Raw genomic sequence first — 19753 nt, forward strand, 5'->3', positions numbered from 1 at the left:
TAAACAAAAATCATGGTTTATAATATGCACACCCTTCCGGTTGCTTTTTTCGTAAGGTGTTGCAAAACAAAGATGAAAATAACATCTAGTGAAATCATTCGGATCACGAAAAATTTATATCAAATACATAGAGAGGTGAATATTGCAGGCCAACTAAACACAAGACACGGTTGCAGTTTTTTCAACATTCACCGGAACTGGAAACAATCTGCCCATGGGTGGAGCAGAAAAATTCATCACTCTGCGTAGATTCATCGGAGCAACGTATACAATCCAACAAGTAAGATGTAAGTATCCAAGTATCCATCTCTGTTTATTAAACTGGAACCCTTGGTGCCGTTTCGTATGTAATTTTTACTTGTGTTAAGAATTGTTGTCGTAAGATCACAGTTCTTAGGTAACTCCTTGAAGAAATTCTGATTAATTTGTTGAAATCATTTTTCAAATTTTATTTGTGTTAAGAATTGTTGTCGTAAGATCACAGTTCTTGGAAAACTCCTTGGAGCAATTTGGATTAATTTGTTGAAGTTTGTTTATATTTTATTTCATTTTTGTGTTAATAATTATTGTCTTTAGATTGTCTTTAGATCACAGTTCTTAAGAAACTCCTTGAAGGAGAAATTCTGATTATTTTTTAAATTTATTTTTGAAATTTTACTTTTATTAAGAATTGTTGTCGTTAGATCACAGTTCTTGAGAAACTTCTTTGAGCATTTCTGATTAATTTGTTGATTTTTTATGTTCAGAATTGTTATCGTAAGATCACAGTTCATAGTAAACTGCTTGGAGATATTCTAAATAATTTGATGGAATTATTTTTGAAATTTTATTTGTGTTAAGAATTGTTGTCGTTAAATCACAGATCTGGAGAAACTCCTTAGAAATATTTTGATTGATTTGTTGAAATTATTTTTCGAGCAATTCTGATTAATTTGTTAAAATTATTATTATTCTTGTTATTATCTGTGTTAAGAATTGTTATCGTAAGATCAAAGTTCATAGGAAACTGCTTGGAAAAATTCCGATTAATTTGATGAAATTTTTTTTTTTAAATTTTATTTGTGTTAAAAATTGATGTCGTTAGATCACAGTTCTTAAGAAACTCCTCGGATCAATTCAAATTAATTTGATGAAATATTCTTATTGTTTTTTTTTGTGTGTTGCGAATTGTTGTTGCAAGATCACAGTCTAAAGAAAACTCCCTGGAAAATTTCTGATTAATTTGTTGAGAATTATATGAAATTTTATTTGTGTTAAGAATCGTGGTCATAAGATCAAAGTTCTAAAGAAACTCCTTGGAGCAATTCTGATTAATTTGTTTATTTATTTTTTATTAAGAATTGTTGTCGTTAGATCATAGTTCATATGAAACTCCTTGGAGCAATCCTGATTAAAAAGGTGATTTTTTTTGTGTTAAGAACTGTTGTCACAGTTCTAAGGAAACAGCTTGGAAAAATTCTGATTAGTTTGATGAAATAATTTTTGAAATTTTAATTGTGTTAAGAATTGTTGTCGTAAGATCACAGTTCTTAGGAAAATACTTGGAGCAATTCGGATTAATTATTTGAAATTATTCTTGAAATTTTATTTGTGTTAAGAATTTTCTTCGTAAGATCACAGTTCTTTGGAAAATTCTTGGAGTAATTCTGATTAATTATTTAAAATTATTTTTTGAATTTTATTTGTGTTAAGAATTGTCTTCGTAAGATCACAGTTCTTAGGGAACTCCTTGGAGCAATTCTGATTAATTATTTGAAATTATTATTTAAATTTTATTTGTGTTTAGTATTGTCTTCGTAAGGTCACAGTTCGTAGGAAACTCCTTGGAGCAATTCTGATTAATTATTTGAAATTATTATTTAAATTTTATTTGTGTTAAGAATTGTCTTCGTAAGATCACAGTTCTTTGGAAAATTCTTGGAGCAGTTCTGATTAATCAGTTGAAATTATGCTTGAGATTCTATTTGTGTTTAGAATTGTCTTCGTAAAATCACAGTTCTTAGGAAAATTCTTGGAGCAATTCTTGATTAATTAATTGAAATGATTCTTGAAATATTATTTGTGTTAGGAATTGTCTCCGTATGATCACAGCTCCGAGGGAACTCCGTGGAGCAATTCTGATTAATTATTTGAAATTATTCTTGAAATTTTATTTGTGTTTAGAATTGTCTTCGTAAGTTCACAGTTCTTAAGAAACTCCTTGGAGCAATTCTTGATTAATTGTTTGAAATTATTATTTCAATTTTATTTGTGTTAAGAATTGTCTTCGTAAGATCACAGTTCTTAGGAAACTCCTTAGGGTAATTCTGATTAATTATTTGAAATTATAATTTAAATTTTATTTGTGTTTAGAATTGTCTTCGTAAGATCACAGTTCTTTGGAAAATTCTTGGAGTAGTTCTGATTAATCAGTTGAAATTATTTTTGAAATTCTATTTGTGCTTAGAATTGTCTTCGTAAAATCACAGTTCTTAGGAAAATTCTTGGAGCAATTCTTGATTAATTAATTGAAATTATTATTTCAATTTTATTTGAGTTAAGAATTGTCTTCGTAAGATCACAGTTCTTAGGAAACTCCTTGGGGTAATTCTGATTAATTATTTGAAATTATTATTTAAATTTTATTTGTGTTAAGCATTGTCTTCGTATGATCATAGCTCCGAGGAAACTCCGTGCAGCAATTCTGATTAATTAGTTAAAATTATTCTTGAAATTTTATTTATGTTTAGAATTGCCTTCGTAAGATCACAGTTCTTAGGAAAATTCTGGATCAATCAATTGAAATAATTCTTGAAATATTATTTGTGTTAAGAATTGTCTTTGTAAGACCACAGTTCTTAGGAAACTCCTTGGGGTAATTCTGATTAATTATTTGAAATTATTATTTAAGTTTTATTTGTGATAAGAATTGTCTTCGTTAGATCACAGTTCAAAGGAAAACTCTTGGAGCAATTCTGATTAATTAGTTAAAATTATTCTTGAAATTTTATTTGTGTTAAGAATTGTCTTCGTAAAATCACAGTTCTTAGGAAAACTCTTGGAGCAATTCTTGATTAATTAATTGAAATGATTCTTGAAATATTATTTGAGTTAAGAATTGTCTTCGTAAGATCACAGTTCTTAGGAAAATTCTTGGAGCAATTCTGATTAATTAGTTAAAATTATTCTTGAAATTTTATTTGTGTTAAGAATTGTCTTCGTAAGATCACAGTTCTTTGGAAAATTCTTGGAGCAGTTCTGATTAATCAGTTGAAATTATTCTTGAAATTTTATTTGTGTTAAGAATTGTCTTCGTAAGATCACAGTTCTTAGGAAAACTCTTGGAGCAATTTTTGATTAATTAATTGAAATGATTCTTGAAATATTATTTGAGTTAAGAATTGTCTTCGAAAGATCACAGTTCTTTGGAAAATTCTTGGAGCAGTTCTGATTAATTATTTGAAATTATTATTTAAATTTAATTTGTGTTAAGAATTGTCTTCGTTAGATCACAGTTCTTAGGAAACTCCTTAGAGCAATTCTTGATTAATTGTTTAAAATTATTATTTCATTTTTTTTTTGTGTTTAGTTGAAATTATTCTTGAAATTTTATTTGTGTTAAGAATTGTCTTCGTAAAATCACAGTTCTTAGGAAAATTCCTGGAGCAATTCTTGATTAATTGATTCAAATGATTCTTGAAATATTATTTGTGTTAAGAATTGTCTTCGTAAGATCACATTTCTTAGGAAAATTCTTGGAGCAATTGTTGATTGATTAATTGAAATTATTCTTGAAATATTATTTGTGTTAAGAATTGTCTTCGTATGATCACAGCTCCGAGGGAACTCCGTGGAGCAATTCTGATTAATTATTTGAAATTATTCTTGGAATTTTATTTGTGTTTAGAATTGTCTTCGTAAGATCACAGTTCTTAGGAAAATTCTTGGAGCAATTCTGATTAATTAGTTAAAATTATTCTTGAAATTTTATTTGTGTTAAGAATTGTCTTCGTAAGATCACAGTTCTTTGGAAAATTTTTGGAGCAGTTCTGATTAATCAGTTGAAATTATTCTTGAAATTTTATTTGTGTTAAGAATTGTCTTCGTAAGATCACAGTTCTTTGGAAAATTCTTGGAGCAATTCTTGATTAATTAATTCAAATGATTCTTGAAATATTATTTGTTTTAAGAATTGTCTTCGTAAGATCACAGTTCTTAGGAAACTCCTTGGAGCAATTCTTGATTAATTGTTTGAAATTATTATTTAAATTTTATTTGTGTTAAGAATTGTCTTCGTAAGATCACTGTTCTTAGGAAAATTCTTGGAGCAATTCTGATTAATTAGTTCAAATTATTCTTGAAATTTTATTTGTGTTAAGAATTGTCTTCGTAAGATCACAGTTCTTTGGAAAATTCTTCGTAAAATCACAGTTCTTAGGAAAATTCTTGGAGCAATTCTTGATTAATTAATTGAAATTATTCTTGAAATATTATTTGTGTTAAGAATTGTCTTCGTATGATCACAGCTCCGAGGGAACTCCTTGGATCAATTCTGATTAATTATTTGAAATTATTATTTAAATTTTATTTGTGTTAGGCATTGTCTTCGTAAGTTCACAGTTCTTAGGAAACTCCTTGGAGCAATTCTTGTTTAATTGTTTGAAATTATTATTTAAATTTTATTTGTGTTAAGAATTGTCTTCGTAAGATCACAGTTCTTTGGAACATTCTTGGAGTAATTCTGATTAATTAGTTGAAATTATTCTTGAAATTTTATTTGTGTTGAAAATTGTCTTCGTAAGATCACTGTTCTTAGGAAACTCCTTGGAGCAATTGTTATTAATTATTTGAAATTATTATTTAAATTTTATTTGTGTTAAGAATTGTCTTCGTAAGATCACAGTTCTTAGGAAAATTCTTGGAGCAATTCTTGATTAATTAATTGAAATTATTCTTGAAATATTATTTGTGTTATGAGTTGTCTTCGTAAGATCACTGTTCTTAGGAAACTCCTTGGAGCAATTGTGATTAATTATTTGAAATTATTATTCAAATTTTAAATATGTTAAGAATTGCTTTCGTAAGGTAACAGTTCTTTGGAAAATTCTTGGAGCAATTCTGATTAATTTATTGAAATGATTCTTGAAATATTATTTGTGTTAAGAATTGTCTTCGTAAGATCACAGTTCTTAGGAAACTTCTTGGGGCAATTCTTGATTAATTAATTGAAATTATTATTTAAATTTTATTTGTGTTAAGAATTGTCTTCGTAAGATCACAGTTCTTAGGAAACTCCTTGGAGCAATTCTTGATTAATTAATTGAAATTATTATTTAAATTTTATTTGTGTTAAGAGTTGTCTTCGTAAGATCACAGTTTTTAGGAAACTCTTTGGAGCAATTCTGATTAATTGTTTGAGATTATTATTCAAATTTTAATTGTGTTAAGAATTGCCTTCGTAAGATTACAGTTCTTAGGAAAATTCTTGGAGGAATTCTGAATAATTAATTGAAATTATTCTTGAAATTTTATTTATGTTTAGAATTGTCTTCGTAAGATCACCTGGAATTTCTTCAAGGATTCTTTCAGGGATTGCTTCAAAGATTCCTCCAGAAAGTTCCTTCAAGCATTCCTCAGCAAATTCCTTCAAGCATTGCTCCAGGAATTTCTTCAAGCATTCCTCCAGAAAATTCCTTCAAGGGTTCCTCCAGAAAGTTTCTTCATGGTATACTCCAGAAATTCCTCCAGGAATTCCTTCAAAGATTCCTCCAGAAACTTCTTCATGGATTCCTCCAGGGATTCCTTCAAGGATTCCTCCAGAAAATTCGTTCAGGGATTCCTTCAAGGATTCCTCCAGAAAGTTCCTTCAAGGTACACTCCATAAATTCCTTCAATGATTCCTCCAGGAATTCCTTCAAGGACATTGCTCCAGGAATTCCTTCAAGAAGATTCCTTCAGAAAATTCTATCAGGGATTCCTCCAGAAAATTCCTTCAAGGATTCCTCCAGAAAGTTCCTTCAAAGTATACTCCAGGAATTCCTTCAAGGAGATTCCTCCAGGAATTCCTTCAAGATCCCTCCAGAAAATTCGTTCAGAGATTCCTCCAGAAAATTCCTTCAAAGATTCCTCCAGAAATTCCTTCAAAGATTCCTCCAGGAATTTCTCCAAAGATTACTCCATAAATTCCTTCAATGATTCTTCCAGGAACTCCTTCAAGGTTTCCGCCAGAGATTCCTCGTCGGATTCTTCCAGGAATTCTTTCAGAGATTGCTCCAAAAAATCGTCTAAGTGTTCCAAAGCTATTTCTCCAGAGATTCATCCAGGAGTTGCTCCATAAAATCCTCCAGAGGATCATCCAGCAATTTCTTCAAAATTTCCTGAAGAAATTGATAGAAGAATCCTTGAAGGAATTTCTGGAATAATCCCTGGAGGTATTCCTGGTTGAATCTCTGGAGGAATCTCTGAAGGAATCCCTGCAGGAGTCTCTGGAGGAATCCGTAAAGGAATTCCTGGAGGATTTCTTGGAGAATTTCCTGAAGAAATCCTTAGCGGAATTCATGAAAGATTTCCTGCATGGTTTCTTGGATGAATCTCTGGAGGAATTCATGGAGGACTTTCTGGAGGAATCCTTGAAGGAATTCGTGAAGAAATTCCTGGACGAATCCCTGGAGGAATATCGAAGGAATTCCTGGAGGAATCCTTGGAGGAACATCTGAAAGAATTCCTGAAGAAATCCCTGAAGGAATTCCTGGTAGAATCTTATAGAATATCTTATCTTAGAATATCTTATAGAATTAGAATATCTTTGGAGGAATTCCTGGAACAACCCCTGGAAGAATTCCTGGAGGTATCCCTGGAGGAATCCCTGTTACGTCTATTTTGTTACGATTTGACATGAGTCAAATTAATGTGCCGATTGGCCAAAAATGACCCTAATGCAAAAGGAAGGTTAACCCGTTAGAGCAATTCTGATTAATTTGTTGGCATTATTTTTTATATGTTTATTTGTGTTAAGAATTGTTGTCGTAAGATCACAGTTCTTTAAGAACTCCTTGGAACAATTCTGAATTATTATTGAAATTATTGATATTTAATTTGTGTTAAGAGTTGTCGTAAGATCACTTATGGAACGCTTTAGAGCGATGTTGATTAATTTATTGACATTATTTTTTAAATTTCATTTGTGTTAAGAATTGTTTTCGTAAGATCGATTTCTCGCGGAACTCCTTGAAGTAATTCTGATTAACTTATTGAAATTGTTTTTTTTTAATTCTGACTCGTGTTAAGATTTGCTGTTGTAAGATCGCATCTCTTGCAGAGTTTTAGATTGATTTATTTAATTGTTTTGTAACTTTAATTGTGTTAAGAATTGTCGTTAGATCACAGATAAGTATTTAACTCCTTGGAGCGATTTTGATTGATGTTATGAAATTATATTTTTGATTTTGCTTTGTGTTAAGAACTATTGTCGTAAGATCGCAGTTCTTAGGGAACTCTATGGAACAATTCTGATTATTTTTTTTCCAAACTTGTCTTGCGTTAAGAATTGTGATGGAACTCTCTGAATCAACTCTTATTAATCAGATTGATATTTTGCGTGTAATTTCATTGACAACCTAAAACTATTTTGATTGATGTTTTTTTTAATTCTGTTGGGTTCTTGTTTAAAATATGCTACAATTTTTAAGAACTAAATATGAAAGATGGAAATGTGGGTAAGTATTCTTTTGAAGGCGCGTTTTACAAGTGTTCATGGCCGGCAACATGAGGCATGTTACGACCACTGTGAGGCACCCCGATTGCTTACATGTGGCCATTGAAGCATTTTGAGCAGTTAAAATAATAAAACAGAAAGTTTTGCATGAAACGTTAATTTTTTTTCCTACAATTTGAAATAATCGGCTTTCCGGAATCGATTAGTAAAAGTACCGCAAAAAATCTCTGGAAAATTTTTCGGAACTATACCTGGAAAAAGTCCGGGAGGAATGACTTAAGAAATGTGAAAGGAAACTCAAGAGTAATTATAAGGACTGTTCAATTTATAAAACGGACAACTTTACAAGGCTATAAAAAGAAGACGCGTAGTTCAAATTTAACCACCCTTGCTTCGTTGTTCAGTACATCATCTTTCATTATTGTAATCATTTTTGAATCGAATAAAAATAGTTTTATTTTATAGAAAATCGGCCAGATGTTAAATGAGGTGAATTTTTTGATTGCCGAAAATTGAAAATATATATAAAATTACTGTTCACATATGATATATCGTTTTTAATACCAGAAAAGTATGTGCCATGCTGCAGCAGCATGAGTAATAAACATTCTGGCAAAATTTAAACTCAATCGGAAAATTAAGTGTTGAGATATTAAAGTCTCAGATAAGATTCGATTTTTTCAATAAAATTCAATTGTAAAGCAAAAAGGGCATGAAAATATTAAATAATCAATTTTTTTATGCATCCAGTCGAAAGTGAGAATAATGTGGTTTTAAATGCAGAAAACTGCTTCTTAATAGCATTGCTGGTTTGGTTACTGTGCGCTATTGCAGGCTCAGTACTCAAAAAGGTTACGTTCTTTGAAGGTTCTTCCAAATAACAATGCAACCTAATGCAAATTTTGCATAACAATGATGTTGGAAATAAAAAACTTTGAATCCGATTATTATTGGGTTTCTCATCAATGTTTAGACTACTGTGATAATTTAAGAATCCACTGAATCATCATTTCCCCGCGAAATTTCACACTAATCAAACATATTTTGTTTACCTGTTAAATAATTTTGTTTGTATTAAATAAGGTGTACAATATCATAGGGCCAGCTTCGTTGATAAAAAAATAATAACAAGATTCGCTAGAGTCGAAAATCTGCATCAATGGAGCAAAAAGTATGACATTTTTAATATGACCATCTTTATGGATTAAATTTTTGATGAAAAATGCACTTATAAGTAATTTTTTCTTCTGTATCATTCAGAGAGCAATATTTTACTACTCTGGACAAATTTTTAGTCGAATCCGTGATGCTATTGCAACACAGGACTTAAATGAACATTTTTTTAATAATTTCTATGAAAATAAGGCAACTTACTATATCAAGCCGGAGACTGCTTGGTGCATTATTACTGACCAACTATTGAGCTTTATCTTTAGTATAATAGTATATGATTCCAATACATTGAAAACTTCATGAAAATGTACATGTTAAGTATGTGGAAAGTTATGTCGAATTTTGAGAAATGGGTTTTTATTGATGTTTTACGAAAACCGCTTCAGTTACACAATAAAGAATATTTTGCTTAATGTTATATGTTTTCTACATTTGAGAATAGCTATAGAAAGTTATGCAAAAAACTGATAATGATTTTATTGAAAAATAAAAAAGATATCGCACAAGCAAGTTGTCCGTTTTATAAATTGAACAGTCCTTAAGAAAGCAATCTTGGTAAAACTCCGGAAGGAATTCCCGAAAGTTTTTCGAAATAAATCCATGAAAGAACTCTGGTAGGAATCCGTGTGAAATTTCTGAGTAGAATGCCTGAGCCAAGAAATTAACACAATTGTGAAGAAAAATACTAAGAAAATTGTGTTAAGAATTGTTGTCGTTTAAGTTCTCATGGAACTCCTTGGAGCAATTCAAAGCAATTTGTGCTAAAATGGTTGTCGTTCGTTAGATCATAGTTCTCAAGAAACTCCATGGAGAATTTCTTATTATTTTTATGAAATTAATTCTGATATGCGTGGTTAAGAATTGTTATCGTTAGATTAAAGTTCCTTGTGGAACTCTCTGAAGCAATTCTTATTAATCATTTTAAATTATTTTCGAAATTTTATTTGTGTTGAGAATTGTTGTCGTCGGATCACAGTTCTTACGAAATTCCTTGGAGAAATTCTGATTAGTGTGTTGAAATTATTTTTGAAATTTATTTGTGTCAAAAATAGTTGTCGCAAGCTCACAGTTGTTATGGAACTCCTTGGAGTAATTCTGATTAGTTATTGATATTTTTCTTGAAATTCTATTTGTATTCATAATTGTTGTTGTAAGATTACAGTCACAGAGCAGTTCTAGTTATTTTATTGAAATTATTTTTGAGATTTATTCGTGTTAAGCATTGTTGTCGTTAGTTCATAGTTCTCATGGAACACCTTGGAGCAATTTATAGTTTATTCGTTATATCACAGTTCTTAGGGTTTATTCAAATATTACGTAACGATTTTCGACTATTTTTGATTCCCCCCACCCTCATGTAACAAATAGTAACAAATGTGAGACCTCCCGAAAAGTTCCAAAAAAAGTTCTTAATTTTTCAATCAAAGTGATGTTTTGAAAAAAAAACAGACATTGAAATTTTAATTTTTGTGTTGATTAAATTTACTCAAATATTTTAAACCTTAAAAATTTTAAAAAATACTTCGTGTTACGTAACTTGCCCATGAAGCATCCCACCCCCCTTATTTAACATAACATAAAATAAAACGGTGTGCGAACCCCTTACCCCCCCCCCCCCTAGCGCGTTACGTTATACTGGTATCAAACGATGTAGGTACTACCGTAAAAAATAATATACAAGAAAGTTCACCCTGTCGGTCACACAAATTGACAAAAAAAAGTGTGGTGTTGCGCGAAAAAAAAAGAGCATTTAGTTCGCCACTGGACTATTGTACTAGTTTTTACGAGTTCGAAAACGCAAATAAAAGTGCGCGATTGCAACAAACCAACTCGATATCTTCAGATCATAGATTGAAGGAATAGTGCGCCGAAGACATCAACTTGATTTGATGCAATCACGCATTTTTATTAACTTCTTCGCACTTATGAAGACCGAATGCACAGTCCAGTAGTCAACTGAATGCGGTATATCACATATTGAACGAAAAGAGATGAACCAGCCTAGGGCTGAAAATCTCTATAATAAAGTAATAATAATAATAATAATATTGAACAAATCCTGGAGCAGCAGAAACACATTTATTCAAGTCGAAATAACGATTTTGTTTCGAGAACGGAAGGAATTCTTGCGGGTGAGTTTTATTTTCTTTCCACTATTCATATTTCTAATAGGATTGTTTCTCTTGCAGACTCTGGACAAAATCAAACTCAAAAATATGAGAGAATTCCACAAAAACTGTGCTGGAAATTTAGAAATCAACGACTCTTCAGCTCTGTGCCAGCAAGTTTGAGCCCTGATAACGTAACATGAACATTAGGTAAGTTTAAATTAATTTCGACAATAACTATCGAAGTTGAAAGTGTTATTTTTTCATTTAGATTTTTTTTGTTCGAGCGAGTTCCTACGATGGAAATCTCGGTGCAAGCATACGGGAAAGATGCGGACATTTGAGCATGGGGTGACCGTGGAGGCACGTGCCTGGAATATCTTCGTATGGAGTTTGAAATGAAGAGCTAAAATAACATTGTCGCGGAAGATAAATATTGATGAACTTCGCTGTGTATACGAATTCTAAATTTAGAAGTATTTAGCATTAAGACAGCTAAAAAACTAATAAACTATATTTTTGTTCATAATTTCAACTACTTAATCATAGTTTTGTTCATAATTTAGATTTAATACATTTTTCTCACATATTCGGTGACAAAATTAAAATTACAAAAAAATGTTCACATTGAAATAAAATGAACGTATCTTACTGCGGTTGGCTTAACGATGTTTGTTAAATATTAATATTTAGTTATTTTCCTAAGATATCTACGCTCCATAAGCTTTTATTGTTAGATATTTGACTTGAGAAAAATATTGTAAAACAACAATAGAGAACAGATGCTGAAAACAGCTAAAATGGAACCACCGATAGTTGATACATTTAATAAATAAATTTCCTTAGCTTAATCTTTGAGAAAAAAATGAGAAAATTACAACAAGTGTTTGAACGTGAGTATTTCACAATATAATACAATATAATATTCGGTTGAACGATACGTGTTAAGATTTCTATTTTGTATCTTCAAAGGAAATCTGGAATTATCAGCAAAACAAATGAACGACCCGTTTTACTGAAGATTTGTACCAGTTGTATTCTTCTGCAAAATTAGAAATACCTTTGGTTTGAGGTAAAATTATCATGATAAACCTTAAGTTCACATTACTAAAGATAAATTGTCTTTTGCAGATCCACAAGGTCAACGGCTGAGGAATGGAATAAAAATCCCATCGGGTAAGGCCATGTTTTCCGCCTTCATGCTACAAGAGCAAAACACAGCTTTCAGATAGGATAATTAAGAACACAAAATAAATAAATAAAAAAAAACAATGGATTGTTAGTGAATAAAATATTGCTATTTTCTGAGCATAACGTAACTTTATTGCGTTTCAAATCCTTTGTTTCGATGGTTAAACAAACAAAACAGTTTTAATTTCCGTGGATAGAATGACAGTTCCATCGATAAAATGACAGTTCATCCCGATTAAAAAAATCTCCATACAAACTTTAAATGCATTTTAAAAATAGTTTCCGAGCACTAAAAATGATGAAATTTTGGATTTCGACTAATTTTTGAACGGAGATTCCGATTATTAAATAATTTGGATGCCCCTAAAGAACCCAATTATGAATAAAACTAATAATGGAAGCACAATTTTTGTATTATTTTAAAATCATCATTATGAATGTAATAAAAATATTTTTCAACTATTTAAAAAAAAAACAGTACTTTTATTTTTGATCGTATGACAACCATTGAAATGTTTTTTTTTGCGAGCACTTTTATCTTTCAAAAACAACAATCCAATATAAATATCTATAAATATCCATATAAATACAAGGTGTTAGGTTCATGAGTGCAAACTTTTTAAAGGGTGATAGAGGACCATAAATGGTCCTTCTAGCTCTTATTTTAAATGTGCGGCACAGTGCGCAAAAAGTGCTTACCATGACAGTTGCAAATTTATGATCTGAAATGCGATGTTTAAATCGAAATTGCAAGAAAACGATAATATCCCAGACAGACATGTGATACGAGTGTGATTCCTGTACAACGGTTTGCAGTGGAAGAAAATTCTAACGAGACTGATTTGAACCGAGAGAATTTCCAGTATGGCACTCATTTCAAGCGCAATTGTACAGTGATTCTTGTATCACATGTGTGTCATAAGTATAAGATAGAAATTTGATGTCAAATTGTAGAGTGGAACATGGACCACAACTTTGCCTAACAAAGAATTTTAAATTATTATGCATTTTTCAAAGATAATAGACAAAAACAAATTAAAACACACTACTTTTGATCTATTTGCTCTAGGAAACTTAGTTATTTAACTAAACCATTTGATTCAAAGATGCCATTTGATAGAAAATTCAATAATCTTTCAAATAAGGGTAAAAAACTGCGATAAGTTTGACAATTTTCAAGTTATAGCCAGTTAAGGCAATAAGAGTCAAAAACATGGGAATTTCAATTACTACGAAACGGTTGAGATTTGACCATATGCGTAGAACATTTTTTTCACTATTTATGGTCCTCTATCACTCTTTAAAAAGTTTGCACTCAGGAACCTAACACCCTGTATAACAACTGTAGTTTTTGACAGTTGAATCACCAGTTAGCCTAGTTGATCACCAAACTGATGGGGTTGGGTTCAATCTCCGATACAGTCGAAAGATTTTATCGACTTCCCTGGTAAAGTGTATTCTTGTGCAAAGAAAGCTCTTCAATTAATAACTGCGAAAGTGCTAAAAAACAGTTGCTCAAAACAGTAAAAGAGTAGCAAGTCAAGTTCCAGTGAGAACGTAAAGTCACAAATAAGAAGTTTTTGACAGTTCGTTTGGTTGCATAATTCTCCCAGCAAGTATATGTATAAAGTGATTTTTTGCAGAACTCTGGATTTAACCAGAGATTTTATTCCTCTTCTAGGTTGATGCTACTAGCGTGACTGGAAGGGAGAGTGACGTCAATGTCAAAATTGCAATTATCTATGCATACAAATTCCCGTTCCAAACGAGCAGGAGACATGTCAAAATTGGAACATCACGCCACTCTCCCTTCGAGTCACTCTAGATACAACAAGGAAGCTTAATTTTTTCCGGAGACATTCGTAAGATATGGAAAACAAATTTGTTCAAATCTTCGTAATTTTAATTTCAATTGTTGTTCTTCACTGCTCATTAAAAAAACTGTCAAACTGATACGTAAGGTGCCTTTTTAGTGTATTCAATTATGTTTGACAATTTATTAATACAGGTTGCAAGTACTGGTTCTCTGAAAGTCATTTAGGTCTTTTAGTTACCATTGTTAGTTATTCTCTAGAGTAGTTCTCTGAAGGAACTCCCGAAACAGTCTATTTGGAAATGTCCGTATAGGTAAATTTCCGATTCTTTGAAAAAAAAACCTGAGGAGAAATCTACGTAGGAATCTCAGGAGTAATTCCAAAAAACAAAAACCTATGAAGAAATGTATGAAGGCTTATCTAAGAGATTTCTAGAAGAATGCTTTTTTTAGCAATTTCTGGATTAAGCCCGCTAGAATTTTCTGAGAGAATTTTCTAAGGAATCTCTGGACAAATTTCCAGACACATTCTCCAAAAAATTCTGAAAAAAATATTTTTAATTTTTTTTAATATTTTTAATAATAATATACAAAGCAATCTCTGTAGAAAATCTCGATAAAATTCAGACAATAATCTCTAGACATTGAAGACATCTTTAAATATAAATCTCTACAAGAAAACAAAGGGATCTGTAAGAAAATTCTTAAAAGACGAATTTTCGATATAATCTACAGGGCGCGTGCGATATTTTTGCACTAAATCATATCGTAATCATAAAACACGTTTTAAAAATAATTCGACAATAGATCTATACTTAATGATTTTTTTTCGCTAACAATTGTGATTATTTCAATGATTTAGGAAGAAAAAAGTGGTCCTAATATCGATAACATTTTTTGAACGATCCTCAGAACCGCTGCAAGTTCGTTTTGGTGTTGTTCTCTATAATTTGGTCAACAATTGTGACCAAACACATCGTTATGTGTGCCGTTCAAAAAATATCCCATAAATTTGAAAAAGAGGTTTCTAGAAGACGAAAATGCGAACAACTTGAGTATAAATATATGGAGCAGCTGCATACTATCTGCATTTTCTCAGCTGTCAAGAACGCTATGAAGCTGATTTTTTCAGTGTAGTTGGGGGATTCCATAGGCTTGTTACCTACAAAAAACTACATAGCTGGAATGGAAGATAGCGGAGAAATAACTGGAAGAAGTCGGAAATATCCTAAGTCGTACCAGCTCAATTTGCTGTTTTAGACTCCCATAAGCTAAGTACAGCACAAATTTGAGCTGAATTGATAAGGTCTTAGGTATCGCTCGACTAGTCTGAAGTTTATATGGTAAAACTGGTACAAATATGTGCAGGAATGGCATAGTTTTAGTTTTCTGCCACTAGATGGCACTGGAAGCGTTCAATAACCCTTATTTTTAGTATTATTATAGGGAATTCTATGCACGGAGAAAAAAATAAAGTCATATCAATCATATTACGGTCGCGAACAAGCATATTTGTGCACTGACTTTTATATAAGCCCTTTTTGAGATTGTATTACGCATAATACCATAAATCAAAGCATACCAGAAGCCTAAAATAATTATAATTGTTGAACTGAATGGAGCAAGACATATGCTTGACTCAATCATATTATGCATGCCTCAACAATATTTATTGTTAATGGTTTGACAGCTCATTTATTGTTATGATAGATTCAAGCATGGTCATGTTCAACTTAACCCTTCACTTGAGGGCCAAATTAACTATATCGGATGGTTGCTTTGAGCATGTACAAAAAATCGATAGGTTGAGGTTATGTTGCATTCCTAGAATCATCAAAAGCTTTTCGATTTTAAATAAACATTTCTATAATGGTCGTATTTAAGTGCAATATGTTCAAAATGTAACATATTGCACTGAATACCACCATTACAGGAACGTTCAAGTAGCAAAACAAAAATTGTTTATTTTTATAAATAATGTTTAGGTAATTAGGTCTCTTCAGCCCATCAAAAGAGCTCCCCGGTCACGCCGTCCGTCATAGGGACCTTCTCTTTGTGATATCGTACGACACACCAGCAACTGTCGTCGCATCCGAAGTCCAGCTGGGCATCCAGTCCGGCCTAGAGCTTTTCCAGCAGGTCGTCCAATTTTTCCATTTTCACAACCGCCCAAAGGAAACCGCTCACGAAAAATCCATGTCTGCAGTCCGAGTTGTCCAGATTGGAGTCGATTATGTCCTCCACCAGATCATTGTCAACTTGCCATCTTTCGTCACCTTCTTGAGCTGGGCGCCCAGCGCCAGCGAAAATATCCACTCGCAGCATGTCATCTGTCGACATGTGGCAATCGCAGAATTTCTCCTTTACCAGCGGAACCTGTGTTCCGATTGCGTTGATTCCGGTATCTCTCCGGTTTTGGTGCTACGACTGCTGCATTTGTGGCCATTTCGGTGGCGATCGGTGGGCTGCACCTGGTAAATATTAGAAAGAAAAAAATACATCATTAGTTTTCAAATTCATGCCCATTACCGGTGGCACACTTACCTGAAGTGGTGAATTCCGCACAGAAGAAAAGCACACTTTTTAATTTCCCAGGAAAGCAACTGGATTTTCAATCAAATGAAGACAAGACGACAATATCGCCGTCGTCACTTTCTACCGCCGCTGCCGCCGCCATGATGGATAATGCCTGAGTAGACAGCAGTCTGGAGGCTCGCTCAACGCGGGTTCAAGTAATGACATATTATACTTAATTTAAGCATTTGATGGTTGGTATTCAATGATGTTCATTTAAATGAAACATATGCTTGATGTAGACATCAAATCATTGTGAAACAACCATTTGAAGCAATTATGCCTAGCATGTATTCGAAAGTTGAGTGAACTATGGAAAAGGTTATATTAATCAGAGAACATTTCTGTCCGTGTGCGGAACATCTTTGTTGAAGACCGCTAAGTGATCCGATGCTTGCTAAAAAAAAAGTTGTACCCTAGACTTAGTGTATCGAAAAAAAACAACCAGTTTTTATTGATGCTATTCGATAATGTGTTAAAATCACCACGTCAAAATTATTTAAATTATAATTTTTGAAGCATATCTGTATCATTACGTCTCGTGTATCATTTTCGGGCTTTTACACATTACATTTTACTGATTTCGTCTAATTTACACAACAAATAGTAGAACCCGAAATGTTATTGGGCGCGCTAGTGTAAAACATAGGATCTGAAAATATTTTCTCATACCACCACGTTTTTGATTATTAATGGTTTTATATTTTTCACAGTTCACTAGAAATATGGTGCATTTGATGATGTGGGATTTATATTTTTATTGCAACCCTTTGATGAAATATTCCTGTTTGAAGGTTAGTGCAAAATTACCGCACGCACCCTGTATGGAACGTGGGATTCTCAGGAGTAATTTCCTGAAGAATCTCTTGAGGAATTATAAAAAATGGAATTTGTGGAGGAATTCCCGGAACGTATCAGCATCAGGAGGGAATTCCAAAAGAACCTCTGAATAAATTTTTGGGGGAATATGTGAAGGAATTCTTAATTAGGTCTCTTCAGCCCATCAAAAGAGCTCCCCGGTCACGCCGTCCGTCATAGGGACCTTCTCTTTGTGATATCGTACGACACACCAGCAACTGTCGTCGCATCCGAAGTCCAGCTGGGCATCCAGTCCGGCCTAGAGCTTTTCCAGCAGGTCGTCCAATTTTTCCATTTTCACAACCGCCCAAAGGAAACCGCTCACGAAAAATCCATGTCTGCAGTCCGAGTTGTCCAGATTGGAGTCGATTATGTCCTCCACCAGATCATTGTCAACTTGCCATCTTTCGTCACCTTCTTGAGCTGGGCGCCCAGCGCCAGCGAAAATATCCACTCGCAGCATGTCATCTGTCGACATGTGGCAATCGCAGAATTTCTCCTTTACCAGCGGAACCTGTGTTCCGATTGCGTTGATTCCGGTATCTCTCCGGTTTTGGTGCTACGACTGCTGCATTTGTGGCCATTTCGGTGGCGATCGGTGGGCTGCACCTGGTAAATATTAGAAAGAAAAAAATACATCATTAGTTTTCAAATTCATGCCCATTACCGGTGGCACACTTACCTGAAGTGGTGAATTCCGCACAGAAGAAAAGCACACTTTTTAATTTCCCAGGAAAGCAACTGGATTTTCAATCAAATGAAGACAAGACGACAATATCGCCGTCGTCACTTTCTACCGCCGCTGCCGCCGCCATGATGGATAATGCCTGAGTAGACAGCAGTCTGGAGGCTCGCTCAACGCGGGTTCAAGTAATGACATATTATACTTAATTTAAGCATTTGATGGTTGGTATTCAATGATGTTCATTTAAATGAAACATATGCTTGATGTAGACATCAAATCATTGTGAAACAACCATTTGAAGCAATTATGCCTAGCATGTATTCGAAAGTTGAGTGAACTATGGAAAAGGTTATATTAATCAGAGAACATTTCTGTCCGTGTGCGGAACATCTTTGTTGAAGACCGCTAAGTGATCCGATGCTTGCTAAAAAAAAAGTTGTACCCTAGACTTAGTGTATCGAAAAAAAACAACCAGTTTTTATTGATGCTATTCGATAATGTGTTAAAATCACCACGTCAAAATTATTTAAATTATAATTTTTGAAGCATATCTGTATCATTACGTCTCGTGTATCATTTTCGGGCTTTTACACATTACATTTTACTGATTTCGTCTAATTTACACAACAAATAGTAGAACCCGAAATGTTATTGGGCGCGCTAGTGTAAAACATAGGATCTGAAAATATTTTCTCATACCACCACGTTTTTGATTATTAATGGTTTTATATTTTTCACAGTTCACTAGAAATATGGTGCATTTGATGATGTGGGATTTATATTTTTATTGCAACCCTTTGATGAAATATTCCTGTTTGAAGGTTAGTGCAAAATTACCGCACGCACCCTGTATGGAACGTGGGATTCTCAGGAGTAATTTCCTGAAGAATCTCTTGAGGAATTATAAAAAATGGAATTTGTGGAGGAATTCCCGGAACGTATCAGCATCAGGAGGGAATTCCAAAAGAACCTCTGAATAAATTTTTGGGGGAATATGTGAAGGAATTCTTAAAATATTCTGTGGAGAAAATATCTAAGGAATCTGTGGAAAAATTCCAAAAGGATCCGTGGACTAATTTTCTGTATAATCTACAGAGGAAATTTCGAAAAAACCACTTACGGAAAAAAAATCTTGGAGTATTTAGGAATCTCAGTAAGAATAAATGAATCTCTAGAGTAATTCTATCAGAAAGCTCTGGAGAAATAAAAAAAAGGTTTTTTTGGGCAATTCTTTAAGGAATCTGTGGACTAATCTTCAAATGCAAATTTCACGTTAGTTATTTAAGTTTTTCTATAATAGCTCCGTCATTTACCTGTTGACGAATAAATAAATGTAAATGAATCTCTGGGTGAATGCCCTAAAGAATCTCTGCAGTAAATCCCCTTATGATTCTCATAAGGAATTTCTGAAGAAAGGTTCTTGAATGATTTCTGCAGAAATCGGAACAATCTGTGGAGGAATGAACAAAGGAATTTGTTAGGATAAAGTCCTGAAGGAAAAGGCGAGTTTTCAAAATAAACTACAGAGAAATTTCCGAAATAATCTGTGTGCCTAAGTAATATGTGGTGAAATTTCCACAGGAACGTTTGGAGAAATTTCCGAAAGAATCTCTGGACGAATGAACGAAAAAATCTCTGGAGTATCTCTATCAGAAACT

At 32.8% G+C, this 19753-nt stretch overlaps 1 protein-coding gene, 1 long non-coding RNA gene and 2 pseudogenes across 15 annotated transcripts in view; 2 read left to right on the plus strand and 2 right to left on the minus strand.

Annotated features, from left to right (window-relative positions):
- The window catches only part of LOC115257483 (sericin-2-like), a 117953-nt gene that overhangs the window by 18027 nt on the left and 80173 nt on the right, over nt 1-19753 (plus strand). The gene's annotated exons all lie outside the window — the stretch shown is intronic.
- LOC134291106 (uncharacterized) lies at nt 10863-12788 on the plus strand. The gene is made up of 3 exons (XR_009998913.1): nt 10863-11184; nt 11246-12046; nt 12106-12788. It is a non-coding gene; the product is annotated as an uncharacterized LOC134291106 (long non-coding RNA).
- LOC109416153 (adenylate kinase-like) lies at nt 15442-16893 on the minus strand (annotated as a pseudogene).
- On the minus strand, nt 17545-18463 carry LOC115257783 (adenylate kinase-like; annotated as a pseudogene).

Source organism: Aedes albopictus, chromosome 3, assembly GCF_035046485.1.
Source record: "Aedes albopictus strain Foshan chromosome 3, AalbF5, whole genome shotgun sequence".
Classification (NCBI taxonomy): domain Eukaryota; kingdom Metazoa; phylum Arthropoda; class Insecta; order Diptera; family Culicidae; genus Aedes; species Aedes albopictus.